Source organism: Lepisosteus oculatus, chromosome 12, assembly GCF_040954835.1.
Source record: "Lepisosteus oculatus isolate fLepOcu1 chromosome 12, fLepOcu1.hap2, whole genome shotgun sequence".
NCBI lineage: Eukaryota > Metazoa > Chordata > Actinopteri > Semionotiformes > Lepisosteidae > Lepisosteus > Lepisosteus oculatus.
This window is the reverse complement of record NC_090707.1, coordinates 23,530,618-23,554,857: the sequence shown is the minus strand read 5'-3', so window position 1 is coordinate 23,554,857 and position 24,240 is coordinate 23,530,618.

The window sequence follows — 24,240 nt, the reverse complement described above, 5'->3', positions numbered from 1 at the left end:
AGTGGCGGAATTAGCTACCTAAGAAAATTAGGTACACCTTATGAAGGGTTATACAGTACGTTTCCTGACCATATTTCATTTTTTCTTCATACGGTCCTGTTCCAATGTAACTCTACAATTTAACTCTATGCTTTGGCAATGTATACGTTTATTACCAGCAGAGCACTACTACGCACTGCCCACTACACATAAGATCACATCTATACATAATCTCTCCTCAAGCATGTTATATGTTGCATCACTACAGTTGCTATATTAGGTTTATGAATATTATAAGGGGTTAGGTCGCATTTAACCACTTTCTTAAAAGCATTGAGAAGTGCACTGTGCAACTGTTTTCCAGTTTTCCACAACAGTTATGTTGTTCAATGTTTCACAATGAAAAAAAGTTTTCAGCCAATGAAATAGATAAAATAATGCCAATTAAATCTATGGGTCTAGTTTCCATGTTTGTTCACTACTTTATGAATATTTCCCTAAATATAATGCATGCTTCAAATTTCCTTCATGTTTCCCAGAGTGGACTAAAAGGAAATAATTAAGGAACAGCTCTTTGATCACAGCACAGTTTTGAATGAAGTGGGTGTTTTGTGCAAGGACCATGATCAAAGGAAAAACAAACAAGAAACATACTACATCAATATTTTATTTTGAATATTTTTACTCATCTGCACCTGCATCTTCAAGAACCCTGCTATCAAGTTGCTTTGAACTCAAAGGATTTGTTTTTAAATTAACTTTCAAAGCCTTTCAACCCAGAAAGTGTGATCCTTTGTCACATAGTTTTATCTGTGTGATGATGATTGTTGTTGTTGAATGAAGAAACGCTTATTCAGACTTCACCTGCAGATAGTATAATCCACCCTTGTATTGTTTAATTGTTGTAATCTATATTGTGTTTTTCTTGCTGTATAGTATTATGCTGAATTCTAATCTTTGATATCACTACTCTCTCTTAACTTTTGAAGTTGTAAAGTTTTGCAAAATAATAATTCTGCTTATGTGTGTCACAAGCATTGATGTTTCGCAGTGCTGGAGCTCTGGGTTCAATTTAGGACCTCTGTGCAGAGTTTGTATGTTCTTCCCATGTTCTCGTGGCACTCCTTTTCTCTTTGACTGTGTGCTTCCTCCCACAGTCCAAAGACGTACTGGTAGTTTAATTGGGTTCTGGGAGAATTTCCCCCGATGTGAGTGTGTGTGTCTGTACATGCCCTGTGATAGACTGGTATCCCAACCAGGTAGTACCCTGCCTTCGCTCAAGCTTTCCCATGACTGTGGATGAAGAGTTTTAGAAAATGGAAGAATCACAAGATCAGATACCTATGAATTATGGCACAACCTACTGTAAAACTGTGTTGATTCATGATAAGTTTATTGTTTGTTGTAAAAGTGTAATAGCATGAATCACTTGAATAAGCATTTCATCATTACCAAAATACTCCCAATCCTAAATAAGACTGAAAACGAATTGTAACTTCAAATTGTAAAATTAAAACCAAACCATACATACATCCATCCTTATTGACACCATATGAGCATTATCTAGAGGTACGGCTTGCTATATCTCCACATTCTCAGTTTTCCCAGGAGAAGTACAACAAAAAAGGACATTTGTCTTAATTACTTTCTTGAATTCACTAACACAATTTTCTGGATTCCTTTAATATTTCACTTTCTTCCTCACTAAAGGAATGGTTTGGCATAGCCATAAAATGGAAAAAGCCACATCTGGCTGACAGGCTGAGAAAACAAAGAGTAGTGGCCAGTGAAGGCCTGGAGACTGACAAGGAATGATGGGGATTGCCGAAATGGGACAGGAAGTGAAAGCCAATGAAGATTGTTGAGGCAGGATGGAGAAGTGTTCACAGATGGAGTTGAGCTAAGGAAATTTGAAGAATGCAGATTTGAAGACTGATGCAGGTAGGTTGGTTGCATCGCCTTACAGGATTACAGGCGGGACATATAGAGTCATGTCTTAATAGAAAATGGACTTAATGGAAATCACCCATTTATTGGATGGAGGAAGTTGAGACAATCAATCATTCGGGATGCTTGGAGGTCCTGAGCTGGCACCCATGAACGTTATTGTATGCTGTTTTGCATGAGTCCAAGATGTTGTGGGGTCTGGGTTGGTTGGTGTTGATGGTGTGATGCTTGCCAGGGTGGGTTGTAGGAGTGAAATGTAGAATGCTGATGAAATTCATATTCTCAATGAATGGGGAAGGACGAGTTGGTAGGTGACAGTATTCACACATTCCAGCACCTTATACTGTCTGATGAAGTGGGGAGCCAACTTCCTTGATGGTAGGTGAAGATGGAGGTATCTGGTTGAGAGGCACACTCTTTGTCCAGGCCCCAGGGGTGGAGTGCCCCTCCGTTGACCATTGGCTGTTCATTTCTGCCACTATGTTGCTTTTTGGAACTTGTCCCTTAAGAACTCCCACACCTCCTCCAAGCCACGACCTGGAGGGACCCACATGAGACCCCCATCAGGATTCACATGGCTCAGCCAGCAACAAATACACCGGCAAGGTCTGAAGACAATATGAAAAGAGGGAGCTGAAACCCACACTGGCACTGGAAGGGAGATAAACCTGTTGACATGTTGACAAGGATGTTTCTGGACAGCTGGTGGCCAAGGGAGAAGTGGTAATCAGTCAAACTGGATTGTTAAGACTTGTCAGTGTATCCAGGTCTTGATTCACCCGCTCTGTTTGGCCATTTGATCAGAGTGGTATCCGGAGGATAGGTTAATTCATATCCCCAGTTGTAGACAGACAAGAACTTGGAGACACTGGGGAAGATGGTTGGTGACGGTAGTCCTGAATCCATGGAGCCGGAACCCTTCTTTTGTCCTTCCTTGTCTACCAGATGAGGTAACTGTGGGAGTAGAATGCAGTGTGCAGCTTTGGAGATGTGGTTAACGACAGTGAGTGTGACGGAATGGCCTTGAGAGTGGGGAAGACCATTAATGAAGTTCATAGAGATGAATTTCCACAGACCTTCTGAAACTGAAAAGGAGAGTAGTAGACCTGCTGGGGCCTTCTGGGAATCCTTGGCTCCGCTGCAGGGTGAGCAGGCCACCACATATGTCTCCTCACCTGCTCTCCTGGAAGACCATCAGAAGTAGTGGCGGATCAGCTCTAAAGAGAGTGCTGGCTTCCAGGATGTCCTGCCAGCCTAGAAGAAAGACCCCAATACAACAGAGTGGCCTGGCTTGTTGGGGCACAAACAGCTTACCTTGCACAATGCATAGATGGGCAGGGCTAGAGACCAGTACTTCCACCAATGCCTCTTCTACATCCACCAAGGTGGATCCTAGGATCCGGTGACCTGGAATGATGGAAACAAAAAAGATTTGTCTGGAGCATAGACCCTTAACAAGGCGTCAGCTTTGCTGTTCTTTGTTCCCAAATGATAGGACATGGTGAAATCCAACTGGGAGATGGACAGGGCCCAGAATGCCTCTTGGGGGTTTAGTCATTTGGTCTTCTTGTGGTCTGCGAAGACCAAAAAGGTGTGCAAGTCTTCCTCTAGGAGATGTTTCCATTCCTCGAGGGCCATCTTGACAGCCAGAAGGTCCCAATCGCCCATATCATAGTTACACTCCACTGGGGACATCTTCCAGGAAAAGAAGTCATTGGGGGAATCCCAAGTGTTGTGAAAGAACTGCATTCACTTCCACTTCTGACACATTAACTTCCACCTCAAATGATAACGTGTGATCTGGGTGGCGAATTTTGGGGGCCATGGTGAAGTTATGCTTCCATAAGGCCTCCATCACCATGGGGATCCACCTGTCTTGGCTGCGCCCTTCCTTGGTAAGGTGCCATGACCATGCTGAAATGTCAGATGAAGTGGTGGTAGTAGTAGGTAAACCCCATGAAGAGCTAGACATGTTTGAGGGTGGTGGCTGATTGTTAAACGTTGCAACCTCTCCAAGGTCCATCTGAAGACCAGATGGAAAGAATAACAGGAAGGCCACTTCTGACCAATAGAACTCTCATTTGTCAAGTTTAGTGTAGAGGTGGTGTTCTCTGGGATGCTGAAAGGTGCATCTGACATATCTGATATGTTCTTGGAGGTTGCAGGAGTAGTCCAGGATGTCATCCAGGTAGACCACTACAAATTTTTCTGCAAGTCCCTGAGAACATCGTTCTTGAAGTCTTGGAAGAGGCTGGGAAATTACAGAAGCAAAAGGGCATGACCATGTATTAATAATGCCCAGAGTAGGTGTTGAAGTCCATTTGTTGACTTCCCAAATGCAGACCAAATTTTAGGTGCCCTCAAACCTATGTTGATGAAAATGGAGGACAGTGTCATGCCAAAAATGATGCCTACTGACACTCTCACTGGGTTAGGAAGCTTCTGAAGATCTCTAGGCTCCCATTGAAGGGAAGGGAAAGACACACCTCGGCTCTTGGAAGTGAGGTGCTGGTGCAGGAGTCTGGCCTGGAAGGTAAGCAGGAGCCAGAACTGGGGCAGAAGCAGGAGCCTAAACTGCAAAAAAACCACAGGAGTGACTGTAGCAAGGGTCTGCAACTTGCCCTACATGACAGCTTTCAGGTCTTTCACTGCCCCCTTAATTCAGATGAAGAGGTGCTTCAGGGCTTCACAGGGCTGCTTCATGGCTGACCGAGACATGGGGCACTTCACTGGAACCTGCTGAATTTAATCTTCTGGCTCTGTCATTTCTGTTAAGGCTCAGCAGTAAAATGAAAATAAGTCAAGTCTAGCTGACAGATTCCAAAAGCAGAGCCCGTTGAAGGCTTGGAGACTGACGAGGACTGACGGGGATTGCTGAAACAGGACGGAAGGTGAAGCCTGATGGAGATTGCTGAGGTACATTAGTAATGTTGAGACCACTACCTGATATGAAGGAATCAAAATGACAGGGCATTGGATCAGTGGCAGAACAGGGTTTAAATATCCTAGCGTTGATGGAATTAGCACCTGTCAATTGGAGAATGGTCCCAGGCAAGTCTGAACAGCCCCTTGAAAGCTCTTTGTGAAAATGCTCCCAGCTTCCAAGGAGACCAAGGGCTACGAGCAAGGGCTTTACAAGGAAAACTTCATTTGGAAATATAAGATATTTTCAGCAACATGATTTATCAGCATAATTGTTTTTATTGAAGACCTTTAAAATCTTGAAACTAGATTTAAACACATGATACCAGTAATAATAGTCTCCAACACATTATGTAATCTCTGTGTGAAGCTTGATTGATTAATTTAATGAATAAACCACTTGAAACTGACACATTTTGTTTTCCAATTTTTGCATCCGCAAAAGAGGAATGCAAAGACCTAGACAGCAAGTAAAAATGTTTTTTTTTACAATTAAATGTTTAATTTTTAGAGCTCCAAAAATGATGCCTGCTTCCCCAGTCCTTTGAAATGTTTTACTCCTTCTAAACTACTTATGAGGCCGTTTCTTACTCACATAAACTTGTCATTACTGTTCTTAGAGAGCTGTGTGGCTTTGAATGCAGTATTAGTGGGTTATTTGCCTTTGTAGGTTTGCTTAATAGACGAAAACAAGAGGGGCCTATTGAGCTGAAAGACCACAGTTCACACATCAAAAGCATTTCTCCTTTGGATACCTTAAGTGCTGTCACTGTAGTTATTTGGCACATTCTATAAAAATAAACAATGAGTACTCTTAACATATATCCTATATTCAAGAACATGTATTATATTTGGATTGTTAGTACTAATTACTAATTACTACTACTTTACATTAACACATATTTATACAGCTGAGTATTTTACTGGAAAACATTAAGTGGAGTACTTTGTTCACAAGGGATTTGAATCCACAGCATTCCAGTTATGAATCCAAAATCTCTCATCAGTACTTCACCCTACTGGCCTAAATTTCTTATTTATTCCTTATAATATAGTACCTACTTTTACAGTTGTTATAACACTCTGAATGATAATCCTTGCTCAATGGTACTGCAGTAGAGTACTAGGTGGGGTTTGTTCCTATGACTATCCTGTCAAGGAGCCAGTGCTGATCCACTGCTTCCCACCCATTGGGATTGTCTGCAATTAGAACACTAACTTTTTACATTAAATATGGGCTGACATTTGAAATCCAGTTTACAGACACTTCATTTATTAGTAGGTTCGAATGTTTAACTTGAAAAAAATTAATTTGAAAAATGTATTTTGATTTGTCTATCAAAATAAAGTTCTACAGAAAACTATCCTGAGACTTATTTTTCTTTTAAAAACATAATGTAATTTGTATCAAATGTAAAAATAAGCCACGGTGAATCTATCTATTCTACAATGATTAACTGAGATTTCTAAAACATTTACTAAATTTAAACTACAGGGATTTAGAAATTTAGAATTTGAACCTTATTTTTTCTGAGATGTAGTTCATGTTTTGCCACTCTATACATTTATAGAAAGAGCTGTATTAATATTTCAGACAATTTAAACAAAAAATCCCAAAACAGTTCCTACTGATGTTGTTTTTCTTTTCTCAGAATTAACCTGTCACGCTTGTTAACCCCTCCTCTTAAGGACGCTCCAGCCCTTCCTAGTTCTGTACTTATCTCCTACACCTGCCTCGGTTCCTCCCCCTCGTCCTATAAAAGGCAGAGGTTCCTGCCAATCTGGCCTTAGCTTTGGAAGATGGACGCCCGGAAGCCCGCCTACCTGCGAGTCCTGGAGTGACTTGACGGCATCGGCTTCACAATGGCGTCCTGACATTCTTGGTCAGTAACCTTGAGCTGGCAGAATCATCCTTAAAGTTCCCGCAGAACTTATGAGTTTCTGTGATCCTACTTGTTTGCAGTGCAACAAAGCTGCAATGCTCTTCCAGTCACTGCTGATTCTGCTATGGATAATCTGGAAATTATAACATTTAGAAATAGGTACAGTAGTTGTATTGATGTAATTTTTTGGAGGAATTTATCCTCATTCCTGAGGGTCCTGAGACTTGTAGAAGAAAATTCAGTGTATTTATTTGTGATATTAAAGCAATTTGTTGATCACTTATTCCTACTTTGGGGCATGCTGTCCTCAGTAGCAGTAAAATGTAATCAATGTTTTTCTTTAGAAAGGCATCATATCACATGACTTTTGAAAGAGAATTACAGAACAATATGATGCAAAATGTATTTACAGAAAAATGTTAATGACTGGAGTGAATTACTTAGAAAACCAGTGAACATATGCAATCAACAACTACCGCTGTAGGGAACAATGTGTTACAGCCACTCACAACCAGAATCCAACCTCTCGCGAATGACCCCGCATGGTTCCCAATCAGACTTCAGCCCTTTCCAATTTCCAACAAACTCCAGATCCTCTGTCCATCAACCAGATCTTCCGTCCATCACTACACCCTCCACTTCCCAGATTACCTAAAACCTCATTACCTATACTTCAATGCTCAGTATTGATTTTCACCTACTGGAACCCACCTTCTCGTCCCTGAGACCACCTAACTATTTTCTTGTCTCCTGAATCTTTGGCTGCCAGACCTTAGAACCTGTCTCTGACCACAACCTTGACCTACAATTCGAACAAGTATGCTTGGATTCTCTTCTTCTCCACACTGCCTTTACTTTTTAATCAGCTACGCATAGTGTCCTAAAATCCTTCCGGCAAGTAGTGTAACACAATGTGGAAATATGCATTGTCAACAACACCAAAACAACAATGTCCAAGTGTTAGAAAAACAGTCATTTGGAATCAGCACAGTTTGTCGTTAACTTCAATGTGGACCATGAAACAGTAACAAGTACAACATATAACTTCACTTCAGCAATAGATACAAAGTCTCATGGGGCAACCACCAACAGTGTCATTATGCAACATGTCAAGAGTAGCCTGTGTCCCCACTATTGACGAGAACTACATTGCATCAGGAATAAAGACCCAGTGAAGGAAACTCTTTGAGGTCAGAACTTAAAGTATTAGTGCAGGACAGATAAGGAACCAGTTAAGATAATTTTATTACTAAAGCATACATAATCTTGTGAAGTGTCCACAGAAGTTTGTTGACATACAAAGGGACAATGATAAAAACGTCCCGCTTTTCAAAAACTGCAAACCATATTTGGTGGATATTTCTCAAATTCACTTTAACATACCATTGTCTATTGTTGAATACACCTAATTAAACTCTTTGATAATAGTGTACTGAAAAATATATCTATCCTGATTTATGTGTTCTCCACATAATGTATGTTGGATTGTGTTTTTTTTAAAAGAAAAAATAGATTGAACATTAGAAGATTATCTGTATGGTTTGTTGTCCCAGTCAACTGAAATTCTTCCCACCTGTGTCAATACATTGTGTACATTCTTTTCCACGCACATGCTCTGAATTACCTCATAGAGGGAGAGTGGAAGACTGGAAATATTTGGGAGCTCACAGGTGCAGAGAAAATTTATTTTCAGTCTTAATATCTGCAGGGCTTCATGAAACGTTTAGACATGTCTCCTGTTTCTGTGCTGCCTGTTCAAAGTAAATTCTGCTGTCAAGAAAATATTTTTCAGTAAATGGTGGACTCTGTCATGAAATACATACATATTAAATAATCAGGGTGAGCAGTGCTTCATCTTTTTTACACAAAAATGCTAAAATTTTGAATCACACGACTTTGCTGTGTCTGTCCAAACATTACTCGGTTGCAAAGTGGCTGGCAGATCATTATTGGTACATACAAAAAAATTGAACATGCCAGAAGTATCAGGAAACCATTTGGACAATACTGCTCAATTGGTGCTCTTTCTCTGCAGTCACATAGCCAGTATTTTTGTGCTGGAAACCTCAAAAGGACAGAACCTCTTGCACAACACCCTCCTCACAAGAAGCCAACAGAGAGCTATCAAGCACCCCTAGCCTTTGGAAGTCTTTGGAAGTAGGGAGAAAAGCAGAAAACCTCCTAAAAACTATATACAAAGATGAAGAGAATATTCAAACAACAGGCATCCCATGCTGGAATCAAACCTAGGACCCGGGAGCTGCAGGGCAGTAGTGCTTGCAATGATGCTACTGTATTAGTTGACAAAATTTGTTTTGTGTCATAAGGAAGCCGACAAATGATAGATTACGACTGTGGACCTTCAGGAATCTTTAAAAATGTGTTGCAGCAGTCTTCCTGGTGGTTAAAGCAACTTCTTTCAACCCTTAGATTTCAGATAAAGAGAAAACAGGTCAAAGGCAAGAAACTGTTGAAAGAATTACTATCACAAAGCTAAATAATATAACTTACTTTACCCTAGCAGCAATTATAGATAATGTCTGGTTACACAAACTACTGATTTTACACATCTGTTTTACACTTTGAAGAAAAGATCCCAAATTATTTTTTAAAATATTATGTTTGGTTGTAAGATGGAATGAGATCTCCCTTTCCTTTCTATAATGGTGAGATACATCACAGCAAATATGAAAATGTGAGAATTTCAAATTTAAGACCATGCTGTCACGCCCTGCCCTCGCAAATGCCATCATATTCCCAAACCCACTGTTTCAGGATCTCATTCCTAACTGAACCCATCACATTCTCACAGACACTAGACTCCACAGATTCTCACTCCTGAACCAATTACCCAACCACGTCCCTCTCCCTTCACTATTTAAAGTTCCCTCACGTACAAAACCACACTCACTATTGAAAAGCCTCCTTTAGAGTTCTCGAGTGCTTGTTTTAGTCTTGTTGGATTTCCCGTGTTTTGGACTTAATTTTTCCCCTTTGATCTCATCTCTTGGATTTCGTCTTTTGGATTGTCTTCTCGGTTTGTCTCGACTCTTTCAGGGTAACTGAGGTTCTCCTATCGACCTTGTTTCTGGATTACGATTTTGGATTGTTTGCCTCTGCATCCTTCAGAATTCACGGCTACACACAGGATCCCCGGAGAACTGCCTGCTGGATCCCTGACACATGCAAAAGTTTATTTCATTCTCAAACAAATTGAAGCAACTTTTAATTTAAAAAAAATCAAAACCAAGAGACATATTTAAACAGCAATCCCTGAAAATACCAAATTGTTAGACAAAAACATCACCCGAGTAAATATGTCATATAACTAAGTAATATATGGAGCCATGGTGGCTCAGATGGCAAGGGTGTGTAGTTCTTGACCAGACGGTCCTGGGTTCAATCCCAGGCAGGGGCAAGTGATGTAGTTTGCTCTAATTCCTTCCAAATGGCTCCTAGGTCCACTCAATGTGCTTTCCAATTGAGTAGTGGGGTTAATCCTTCTAGGAGTAATAGGCTGGCTGGAGTGTGATGCTGACCCCAGCACCTCCACCTGTAGTATTGAGGAAAAAAAATGGTGGCCCTAGCCCCCAATTCCCTATAGGCCTTTATGCCCTGAAAAGGGGACCTTACCTACCTAATGAATGTATATGTTGTGATTTATATTTTACTGTGTGTGTAATGTTTAGGTATAATTTATAATGACAAAATCCAAGTGTAATAAAATCTTGATATATTATTTGTTAAAGTGGGAAATACCTCTGAAGTCACCTCCCTTCAGTCTATAATGCATGAGCTTCTGAAATATGTCATGATTCATGATTTACAACAGGTACAAAGTAATGAAAGCATTTATTAACCCATACTCAGATCTGAGAAGGACATTCAGCTTCTAGAAATGTATTCAGATGTGAATCAATCTGATATTTATTTCGTAAAAAGAAAAAAATGCCTCAACTACTTTCAGAAAAGAATAAAGCATAGCTTAAATATTTTGCACAATTTGCTTTTATAACAACATAATGCATCCAATTCCTGTGGTTACTCCTCATATTTGTGTAATACCCTCATAAGACTTTGTGGGTTACTACATTTTCAAGACTCAATATTGTAAGAATTCTGAAATGGAAAGATTCCCTAAACATTACAATATAAGAATATTACCAATAAAAGGATTAAACAAAGGCCAGCCCTTTTTGTTAAAAAGTGCCTCTTATTCTTATCTTTAAGAGCATTTCCCCATAGATTCAACATGTGTCTCATGGTTTGTGTTTCACTGTTGATAGTGAAGAAGTCCATTGGATTGAGTTTTCCAGTGCCTTTCACGATTTTGAATGTTTGAATCAGGTCCTCTCTTCCTTCTAATCAGAAAAAGATTCAGTTCTTTTATCCAATTGGGATTCCTGTGAGCCTGTGTAAGAATCTATTAACTCTTAACAAGTAGCTGACTTTCAAATTTACCCGATTATCTTTGTAAACTACTCTGTCAAACGGCCATGATGTACAACAGTTGATAAAGTTTTCTAAGAACACTGGTTTGCTTTTGTAACCTCAAACATACAGTACATTTATTTTTAGAAGTGATGTACACACTCATTAGCTGTAGGTAAAAATGTCTACAGCTTCTAATTAAAATTTAAAAGTAATAATTCAGTATAACTGATTAATATTTCCTTTGCTCTGTCAGAAAATCTGTATTTATTTACAAGACTTAAAATAAACATTAGATATGGTAAGATATGAGAATAACCCCTTGTGGTCTCTTGCAGTATATGTGCTAAGTATACTCTACAATTGCATTTCATTTAATTTGTTCACACAAGTATAAATGACATAGAGAAATTACAAGGAAGTTGCTATTCAATGAAAGCTTATTTAAGCAGCTATAAATTAAACTGCTTGTTATGGAAACTTTTAGCATTTATCAAACCTAAATGAGGATAATGAAAATAATTCACTTTGCATATTATATTTATATTTACACCATTAAAGAAACAATTTAGTTCACTGAATATGAAGTGAATTCCTTTATTTCGTATTATTAATTAACAACAGTGACCAAAATTTAAAGCATTTTGGAATGGAGTGTCAAGAAAAGCAGTGTAAGTGTAATATCCTGTACAGATCTGTTTAGTAAGGAGCCCAGCGTCATGCAATACAAAGCAAATTTTTTAATCAGTGTGGATGAAGAAAGTTAATGAAACAGAAGCGTAACTATGTGAAATTGCAGGATTGCACAACAAGTTACATAGATAACATACAGTATATGGAAATTACATTTCATACTTAGAAACAATTATTAAAAGAAATCCTGGTCATCAATGTTTTTGTTCACTGGCAGGCTTTCTTTATGTTGAGACATTTAGAAATTAGAATACAAACACTAAAATAAAAATGTACCATCAAGGTAACACCAGTAACCAACCTTGGTCTATCAAGAGCTTTCAAATCTCCCTGTTCAGGGCATCACTCTTTTGGTGAAAATAATTTGATGCTCATTTGGACTTTCTGGTTGCACCTGAGATTCAGATGAAATCCAAGGTTTTACTGCACATTCTACTCTATTTGTAAAAGAACATAATGACATCTGGATAAACCTTAAAAAATTAAAAGCTTTTGGGGAGGGTGTAAGTCATTTTAGTGGTTTTGTGTCTGAGTCAAAACAGTACCCAGGTATTGTCTATACAGCCTTCAGGTAAACACGTAAGTGTTGAGTTGCAGTTTCTGAACACCTTCCAAAAGATCTTTTCACATGTCTAGGCTATTTCCCAATTAAGACTTGGCAGTTTTCATTTGTTTAATTAATTTTCTAGAGTTTGAGATTCATGAAATGTACCAGTGCTGTATATTTGTATGAAATAAAGTGAAGTAATTTGATTGTATTAATTTTTTATGCTAAACAAGAAAAGAAGATAACATTGTGTTTAAATTGATAAGTTTTAAATGATAAGTAGAATATTCATAATCATTTCGTGAACTGTGTGCTGCACAATTTACAAGCCTCCCTGATAAATATAACATTTATCTATATTTGAGAAAAAACAAATCTTGTAAGGAAAATGATTACTGACTTCCCAGAGATATATTTTTTAGTGTTTCTTTTCATTTCAACACAATTTCTAGATGATCCAAAAATAAAAAGAGAAAGCTGCTGTTTAGCATTCAATACAGCAGATTTTTAATAGATAATATTAATCTCCAACAAGGCAATACAAATTCTACTGTACAGTATCTGCTATAGTGGACCTGCCAGTGTAGTACACAATGCAGTGAAATGGACCTGTTTGAAGGTGTAGAAACATAAAAGCCGAGGCCTAAGGTTAAACTATTTTCACACCCTTATGACAGGAAATAGATATCTGAACAAGACACATATAAGGGCTACACATTTTTCAATACAGTACTTGCAAATGTTAACCACCAAACATGATACTTTTATCTTTGCTTGAATCTGTTATGGCTATACATTCATGATACAATTAGATAAAATTACATAAAAAGGTTTCAGGGCAGCAGAATGTGTGAAGAGTTAAAAAGAAAATTATGGTTTTGATCGCAGATAACCTTGTGAAAAATGTTTCAGTCCGTCTGCCGTCAGATGTGACCATTTATACATGGCCTTCAAAATAAACAATAAGCTGTTTTTTATTTCTTTCTGAAAGAAAGCATAGATAAGACATGTTCTTCACAATCTGAATGCAGATACGGAGGAAGACATCCAACAGCCTTCTTTCATCTAGAGCTAAAGAAAAAAACAAAGAATCTGAAAATCGTTTCCCATTAGTATAAACGTCTTCACATTTTATTTAAAATCAAATATAAATAAATAATTTGTATATTAGTTAATGATAGAAAATAAAGAATAAAGTAAGCACATTTATAAAATAGGAAATCTCTGTAATACTATGATCAAAGTTCTCTTCACAATCTTTTAAAAAGTTGAAGCCTAATTACGGTAATCTACTGTTTATGAACAACCTACCTGTAAAGGTATTTGCAAAGAGAGCTTATCATGCTTTACTCACACTCTTGATACATGGATATAAATTCATCAAAGCTTCTGAAAACAGTTCTCCTGACATTGACATACACCTGATGGAAAGGCTTATCTGATGAAGGGCTTTATTTTCATGATTCCCTTAAGCATTTCTGATCTGAAAGTGTAGAAAACATTGTGAAGGACATGTCTTCTAAAGTTTCAGGTAAAGATGATAGGTGTTATTAAATTGGTTTATTCACCACAATGAATGAGCCAAACAAGCCTGAAAGAGATCCTTGCATGGACAACCACAAAAACTAAAAATAGAGATTAATTTTTAGAAATATAGTAATAATATTAATACTCCAAAGCTAATTACATGGAAGTATCATAATAAAGCATATAAACACAATATGTTGTTCTGCCATATATAAACTTTCTAAACAGGGGATACAATCATTGTTATCAATGACTGAAAATGTCTCTGGAAAACAAGTAAATCACATTATTTATCTGAACAAAGGTTATAAAATTGATTATAGCCAGGAACACGCTTATTTTTAATTGATGTTACCACATTTGTGAAAATATTTTTCATCCAAATATTGAAGTCATCAGATGAGAAAAACAAACTAAACACAACCTTATTATGAGAATAGTATATACTATGAATTGTTTGAGTGATAAGCAAGTTTTACCTAGAGTTTAATCCGAAGCATCCAAATTTACAAGGGATAGTTGAAGAGCTTTGTTTTTCTGCTGTGCAGTTAATGAGTTTCAAAAAGATCATGAGCTTGAACGTGTTAAACATAACTCAAAAAGTTAGACAGCTAAAGCACTCCTGCTATTCAATTTAACAATGAAATCATGAACATTTCTGATATTTTTTAGACAGTGCCACAACATTTTTTTAAAGCAAAAAGTGACTTATTATATGTGTCTAAAGATTGCAGTTTACTTTTAGTTTTGACAAAATCCTAAAGTGGGTGGATGTGGCTCCAAAATGCTTCTGTGCTGGAGTGATAACAGCAGACTATGACACCTCTCTGAGAGACTCCACATTGTCTTGTTATGAAATGGCTGTTGGAGATTAATAAAATCTTGTTTTATGTTAAAGATGACTGAATTTCAGCACATTCTTAATTATGTCTTGGTCACTATTGTCATTGTTGTGGCAATGGTATTTGACTTGAAAAAGTACAATACAGCATAACAAAGGTTACACAAAGTAACAGACCATTGTGCCCAAGATAACAACATATAGTATGGAATAATTTTGCAGAAAATAAAGATATTGTACTTTTATCTTAATTTTATAAAACTGTATCAGATCTCATAATACGTAAACTGAGATTATGTTGACATCAATTTCAAAAGCAACAAGCTGGGAAGTTCCCTATCAGCTATATTAGACTTTTCTGCTTGTGTTCTCTATAGTGTGGAGCTTAGAGATATGGGGACAAGTCACACAACACATAAAAAGCAAGTAAAACGATTTGTAAATGCGTTTTCAATCCTTCTGTCTATAGGCTTTTTCAAATTTAACATCTTGCATAATATTAATAAATATTGTGTGGCAGAAAATGAAGGGCACATTATGCTCTGATCATTTTATAGGGTTATGGCAGCAGTACAGTATGTACATTACTCACCATTAAGCTCATGATAGCAATTATATAAAATACTTTGCAGAAACCCAAAGACCCTTCCATATGTTTCCCGATATTTCTTTCAGTTTAACAGGATGTGCTCAGGTCAGGGCACCTACCCTGGGAATTGAGTATAATACTTAAATTGGAACTTCTGTCTGTAAATATATAAATTATGAACTTGAATAAATTTCACTTTTCTGAAAATCTAAGTACAACAGTTGCTTTTTGAACAAGCCAAAACAAACCAACAAACCAAAACAGTTCTGTTTGGATTGCACATCTAAGAGGAGAGCTTCAGTTAGAAATGCTTGTCTTGTAAATTAAACAAGCAAGGCATTCGGCAACTTAGAAAAAAAACAGCTGCATAAATACAAAAAAAAACCCAAGATAGATGTCTTGTTTGAACAATTTGAACACTTGCTATATATTTTGTATATCCACCATTCTCCATGGAAGTTAGATTTCATGTTAGCCATGTTTTACTTTCAGGATGTACAGATACCCTAAAATAATGGAATTTCTAGATTAGGATGCAAATGAACACAGAATATATGTCTTCCTGACTGAACTTTGAACATGTTTGTACATAGGCAGCAAGCAAGCATTGTCAAAGGCTGAAATCATAGGATTGATTATACTCTGTGTCTCAGAAGCTTAGCTTTATCAATGGCTCCTTTCATGACAGGATTGTTTTTTGAAGCTCCTAAAATCACATTACGATGTGAGAAGACATATAGTAAACTGTGGTCTTTGTTTTTGAAATCTTTCTCCTGTCTTTGTTTTTGAAATTCATTTCTCTTAAATGAATGATTTAAAGATTAACTTTGGGATATGGATAGCTAGATTGTTAAATATCTTTTGTTATTGATTTATATCATAAGAGGTATTATAGTCTACATTAAAAGTGTAATATAAAATTGCAGCTAACATATTTAAAGTTATTTATTTATTTTTTAAATAGTAGATTTATAGTCTCTTGCATCATAGAAATATGTTTAAACACAAATATGTTAATAACTCAACTGTTTTTCTGTTTAAAAGACATTTTCTAGAGTAGACACAAGAAGTAAACTTTTCAATACACAACTAGTAAGCCAGCATTGAGTTTGCAAAAAAATTGGACATAGTCGGTATGTGGCATTGTGAGCTCTCAGAAACATCTTTCCTGTAAAACAGAATAAAAGCTAGTCCCTGTATAATTAACTGTGGTGACCCATTCCCATGTTTGTATTTTTAATAACAACAATTTCATGAAGTCAAAATAAAAGAGGAAATAACATGAGGCAGGAATGTAAATCTCCCCCATTTCGGCTAAATGAATCAGTTAGAGACTTGGAATCACTTGCAGAACGGAGTCTTTATTACTTCTTCAAGATATGCAGATGTCCACTGTGATGAAAGGGGAAGTCTTTGAAAGGTAAATCTCACTGATTCTGTAACACAGTGCATACTCCTTGACTGCCTTTAATTATGTTTCCTTGGCATGAAACTGATAGTAGCTGAGGATTCCATGCCAGCAAGAAATATAGAGGAAACGGATTTCCTACATAAAGCGAAGAGCCAGGTGTGAAGTCCACACTGCCTGGAACCTAAGCTGCTTTGCTGACATAATGCAATATCCAGAAAGGACTTGGCAATGACTTGTGAAGTAGAACTGTTACATGCATCGTAAATTGCCTTCACCGTCCAACTCAGGAAGACTTTGTACAGTGTACCAGAATCATGCAGCTAGTAAATGGGGGCAACTGGCTTCCTAAAGAATGCAAATGTGAACAAGACTATAAAACCGAAACACAAGCAAATGTACAGAAGAGTTTTGTACAAATAACCGTTCACTTCATTTGACTAATGGCTTTGGGTTTATGAACATTTTAGGGTTAAAAACATCATCATTAATTCATTACTTTGTTTTACTTGTTAGTTTTGTCTACAAATTTGGCATATTTACAAATAGAGAACAGTGTTAAATTAACGTTATTAATCTATTTGGCTGAAACCTTATCCATATCAACAATGGCTCCAATGGCACGACCTTCCAGTTATTAGTCAGATCCTAAACCACTACTCCACACCCCCACATATATAAACATCCTGAACAGTCCAAAACAATCTATATAACTGTAGTTATAAAGTAAGAAAAGACTAGGAGAAACAAATTAATAGGAAAATAAACACCTTTAAGGAAAGTGTAAAAATAATATGCTGGAAATAAAAATGAGTATGTTTGGTTTTCATACAATCAACAGAACCTAGGGAGCCCCTTCTAATTCTTTTAACAGACATGTACTTTTCTACAAATAACTCCTGCTTTTGTATAAACAACATACAAAATGTTCTGTCTGGTAGGGTAATAAATGCTCCTCATTTCTGCTCATTAGATCTGCCACTGTGGTATTAAAATTCACCAAGTATCATTGTGGAAATGACATGAAAACTATAGCCAGCAAATCTGTATCATGCACTTCAAAAGCTGTTTCTCTTCAAAATGTGTCTCAGAATGTTTTTAACTTGCTATGTACATTGACTTTCATTTATAAACGTGAACATAAAGAGAGTTACTCATAGCACATACAGTATGTGCTACCACAGAACTGAACATCTAATAAGAATAATTATCTATATTTGGTTAGCATTAACATATGCAGACCCTGACTTCACCCTAGCTTCTTATTTGAATTATATTTTTATTTGATATTTTTGAATTAATTACTCATGAGCATTTAAAAAGTCCAATAACAAATATCTTAGTAAATAACAACTTATTTCCCTCTAATATTGGTATTGCTTTAGATTGGCAATAAATGTCTCAATGTCACTGATTTTGGAAACAGATACAAACACATGAAGGAAATCCTGTGGTACACGGATTTACCTTAAAACATTATGGGGAAAGTTTTAATTCATATGTAATATACTGTACTTATAAAATAATTAAAGGTCTTCTAAAAAAATGGCATGATAATATTCATGTATGTCAGCACTGAAACAGTAAATTTTACATTCAAATTACTTATACTTAATATAATATCATTATGTTAAATATATATATATATTAAGCCAGGTTTCTGTCCTGCAGTATAATACAGTGGCACTTGAAGAAGGCTCCACAACCAAAACATGTTTTTTTCTTGATTTTACTTTACATCATGCAGTTCGCCTCTACTCATTTCTTTGCAGTATACATGTAATACCACAGTATTGCTCATCTATGACACATTATTAGAAAGCTGGTTACTCCTAGTTTAGGTTGTAACAACCTATCTGCTTATCCAGCTATCATGAAGCACATAGAACAAGACAAGACTGGACTACACTCTGGACATGATGTCAGTCCATTGCATGGCACACAGACTTTAGAGACACCGATTAACATAGCCAGCAAGACTTTGGAAGGAAAAGTGAAATGAACTACCATGCCACAGTAAGGGATTTTTCATTCCATTAATACTTTTTTTACATGTAACTTGGAATAGACAATGTAAAGTTATTGTAAATGTTGCATTTTAGGTGCATTTGCAACTGGTGTAAAGTATACCTAAGTAAAAAGGGCTAGAACCCACAAAAAGCATGCTTGATAATATATATGCAGCATTTATCATGCTGGGCATTTATCATGCCCAGCTGGTATATTTGCATACAGTAAGTCCTCTAATGCTAATTATCAATTTATAAGTGATATAAACTTTAATCTGTAACGATTTGCATAGAGATAATCCTATTATGTTTAACTTGATGGTTTATTTGCTTATTATCAAAGTGTGTTTTAGCAAACTATATCCCAGTGTCAAGAATATGGCTAAATCAAACAGACATACAGATCTGGAAATGTCAGCAGTATTTGCTTCCCAGAAAACATTATTTAGACAACTAAAATCTAGAGCTGATGAACATTAGATGTTAAAAGTGTTTCTACCTTTTCCCACTTGCTTCCTTGTACATATTCCAAACAACACTTCTAAAGGAGTGTATAAAATGTGTGGAGCTTCAAATATATAAACAGCAGATACAGTATATAATGTCTGTGAATGTATATGTACATATAATTAGTGCTTTATACTTTTTATTTTAATTATTATATCTATTCATTCTTTTATTTCAGGGAGGGCTGATAAAATAAAACAATGAATCTTGCTTTTCCCCTGTCCTGTGATTCATGTGAGCCACACAACAACAGATCAGTGTTAAAACTTGACATACCGTGATTAAGTAGGTCTTGACATTTTGCCTTAATTAAATCCTGCCTCAGACCTAACAGGAATCTAGCAATGTCCATTCCTCTGACCTCTTGAGCTCCAAGTGTGATTTCTGAAAGGTTTTTCAACCCACAGGCTTGTATTCTCAGCCAGGCCTATACATCCCACATGTAAACACCCATCATTAGTGGTGATTTATTTGCTGAACCATGTCAAACATGGCCATGATGTCAAAGATGATAGAATTTTAGGTTTTATTTTCATTCCAGGAGAGAGTTTTCAGGGGTTGTTTCTATTATATTTTTGAACACAAAGTGGAAATACAAAAATACCCTCATATGGTGTGATGTCTGATGTAACGTAAGTTTAAAAAGCACTTTAGAATAATGAGTTGTTGAAACTGGAACAACTGTTTTTTGTAATGCCATGTGTGCTTACAAAGTGTTAAATGTGTGTGACAGATTAAATAAAGTGTGAAACAAGGAGTTAAAGGCTAAAGTAAACAAGTATACATTCATAGACAGAATACATTTATTGCATACATATTCTTAATTTACAGAACTTTTCAAGCTTGTTCTTTACAAAAAGTTTTTTTCAGTTTTCATAGATCATTGCCTTTGATTACCAAACTCATATTAGAAAGTGGGAACTGTTACACCTCTTCTGCTCAAGTCATGAGAATCAGATTTGTAGTTAAAACCATTTGGTTCAAGGGGGCAATGATAACTAGAGATAAGTAGATTTATTTCTTTGGGTCAGTGTTTTCTATGTAACAATTGTGTATTCTGTTCCAAGACACTTGGGTTTGAATTAAGATAGCACAAATCCTGGGACCAATGGAGTCTTTTAGCGTTATAAAACAGGTATTCCCTGAAACATTTCTTATATCTTATATAAACATTTTCTCAGTTTATCATAACTAATCATATTTGTTAACACAGAGATGTTAATATATATATATATTATATTTGAAATACAATAAACATTTGAACAGATTGATTTGAGATTTCCTTTTGTGTTTTACGCTATCCCTATGTTTATAGTTAATGGTGTGATAATATGATACAACAAACAGCACTATTTTTCATGAAGTATGGCCAGTAAAGGTTTACTACAGTGTATGTCTGTATCTATAATTAATATGGATTATTTTGCTCAGAAGTATTTATTGCTGATTTTACTTAAGGTGCCATGATCAAACTGCCAACAAACATGCATTATTTAGTTGATTTTACAATATTTGTTTTCAAAACTTTAGCTCACAGGTTTACCCCTTTAGCCATTAACTTGTATTGGACAAAACCCACATTGGATTTAAATACTGCGATTGAATCCATTTGTTAGTTTTAGGGGAAATTAGGGCGCAGTTCAAGGTCCAGATGCCGGGAGATCCATCCAAGACGAACACAGGGAACAGGGAACTAGGAATATGAATAGGTAAAACCTTGACAGGACAAGGTGCTCCGAGCCCCAGACTCAGTAGGTCAGGATGCCGTGGTGAAGCCTATGCCCTCGGGCCACTCCCGTGCTTGGTGGTAGGCGGGTCCATCTTCCAAAGCTGAGCACAGAACTACGGAGACGCCGGACTTAAATAGGAAAAATGAATTGACTTAATTACTTCATTACTTCATTCATTAGCCATGATTTGGCTTCATTACTCTGTTCTCCTCCCCACTAATAGATGGGGGTGGTGAGTTTTCTGGTGCATTAGGGCTCCCGTCGCATCATCCAGGTGGATGGTGCACATTGGTGGTGGTGGAGGGGAGTCCCCATGACCTGTAAAGCGCTTTGAGTGGAGTGTCCAGAAAAGCCCTATATAAGTGTTAGCAATTATTATTATTAATTATTAATTAAAAGGGGATAAGGCACAGCTGGGACAAATAAAACTGGGAACACAACGAAAAAGGTAGGAGCGCCCTCTAAAGGAGGTGTGACAGTTCAGTCCCATTAACACCACAAAGAATCAAGTGACACATGAAGCAGCTGATGTTCAATATAATCAATTCAGTAAGTGTTTTTGAAGAATCATGTTTTTACAACATTTCTAAAGCTGATATTTTTTTTTCTTATAATAAAGTACACTTTTTAGCAAGATACAATCCCATTTATATTGGCTTGGTAAATTTTGACTTGGATAAATTGCCCTCCTGTGTATCCAGTGATGCAAAATCCATTAAACCACTCTGCCAATGGAATCAAAAACATTTGCAGATGTTGGTTAGTTTGACAAAATTGCCAACTTTTTCTAATCGTACAAAAACTTTTCTGACATAGGTTCCATAGGTTACAATTGTTCTGAGTCCTGCTTTTTTTCTACAAAGATTTTTATTTTAAATACAGTAGTTATGTATTACATTCTTAGTGGGTAGTATATATTGCACTTCCAAATTTAAACCTATAAACATAAAAGAAGTGTTGCAAGTATTAGACCATAAATCTCTAGGACCTGTTGATATTCTAACCATTTTGCTTAAGGGGACAAGTTGCTGTTAATATATTACGATGTTAATCATAGGTCATTAATAAAATTATTTCAACAATCACTTAAGACAGGAACAATACCTATACTGGAAAGTTACTCAAATATCTCCTATTTCTAAAAAGTGTACCAAAAAATATCCAAGAGGTTATAAACCAATAAGACTTAGTTCTATTACATGTATGGTGAAGAAAAAAATAACTTTAATTAAATTAAATTTTAGACCATATGTATATTAAGAAAATTCTAGGTTATAAAAGATAGGTCTTGCTTAACAAATGAGTTCTTTTAACAAGCAATAGAAGTAACTGATACAGAATATGCTATTATATACTGTATTTAGACTTTTAAAAGGCTTTTGCTAAAGTTCCTCATAAGATTAATAATTAAACTACAGGACGCAGGCATTCAGAAAATGAATATAATTGAAAAGAGAACTGGTAATTGGATAGAAAACAGTATAGACATGTGATGAATGTTCAGGCTGGGGTCATGCTATTGGTGGAGTATCGCAGGGATCAGTATTAGGACCCCTTCTCCTCCTAATATACAGTATATTAACAATGTAGATTCGGGCATAATAAGCAAAGTGGACATTTGCAAATGATACCAGAATATAAGAATGAGCAAGCATTGTAGAAGTTGCAAAAGTCAAAATGCTGGCAGCAAAATCATTAACACCAAGATAAAATAGGAAATACAGCATATAGCTTGAATGTACAGTAGCTACAAACTAAGAAAAAGTCTTCATTTAACACACCTTCTAGACAATCTGGGGAAGCATTAAAAAGCAAAGCAGAATGTAGGACCAAATAGTTAAAAGTGTACATTTTAAATAAATGTTTATGTTAAAATTGTACAGTTCACCAGTTCACCTCATTTAACTTTATGTTTTACTGTATGTACAGTATTATGTACTACTTTGGTTTCCACATTACAAAAAAAGATATCGCTGCTCTGGAATGTGCCCAGAAACAAGAAACCAGATATAAAGTATTCCCACGCTGAAAGGAATGTCCTACACAGACAGGCTTAAAGTCAAGTACAAGAGCTGAATATTTTAGTCTTCAACAGAAAAAGCTATGAGGGGTCCCAATTCAAGTGTTTAAAGTCTTCAAGGGCACGAGAAAAGGAGAAGTCAACCTAGTTGACTCAATTTGTACTTCAATTCAAAATAAATGAAAGCCTTCATTCTTTAAGGAATAAAAAAGAAAATGAATGACAGTTTTAAAACTATAATATTTATTTAATAAGACCAGCAATAGAAGTGGACTTTCATTTATTGTATCTGTTTATGTTACTACTTTTTAAAGGTTTGTTATGAACCTGTTAATATAAGTTAGTATTTACATATTAGAATCCCTGAAATAATTCAATCTGATATGGTCTTTAACCAAAAAGTTGTGTTCTTGTGCGCAAATTTAAATGATTTAAAGGCAAATTTAAAACAAACATGTGTGTATCATAGGGGTGGCACAGTGACACAGTGGTAAGTGGCTGGTTAATGGCAGGATAGTGATGTCTGGAAGTTTCTAGTCACGATCTGACATGGAGTCTGCCGTTTTTAAGAGGGTTATCAAACACTTCAGGTCACCAGAAGCCCATTTCAGCAGCTATAAATTCTACCATGCACACAATTTTAGGTTCTGTTCATCTCTTAAGGTGAGGGGGCTAGAAAGGTGCTCTACTCACAGTCTACCTCACCACTCCTGAATGAATAACTGTATCCAATAGAATCACCTTTCTGCAGTTGAAATACACAAAAGAAAGCATTCAAATTGGGATGTCAAACATCATGACTCATGACCTTTCTGCACAAACAGGAGTTCAAGGATTGTGGCATCAAAACAGAGACCAAGCTGATAGGCTACCAAGTAGTCCTCATTTCAACTTTAAGGGGGGAAACATGGACAACACACAGTAGACATTTAAAAAGACTGAAGTCATATCACCTGTGCTTAATTTTTGTCCTGGATCTCTGGATGTCAGTGTTAACCTCTTCTTGATTTCAGATTGTCTGCACTGGTTAAGTGCTCCAGGACTTCTTATCACAGCACTGGCATATCCTCATGACATTAAAAATGTAACATTTAAATTCACAATTAAAAAATACCTTTAAAATAGCCTTAAAGTATAAAAAAAACAGAACATGATGTGGAGCCCTGAGATTTGCTGTGCTGCTGAAGCTCTGTGCACACTGCTGGTG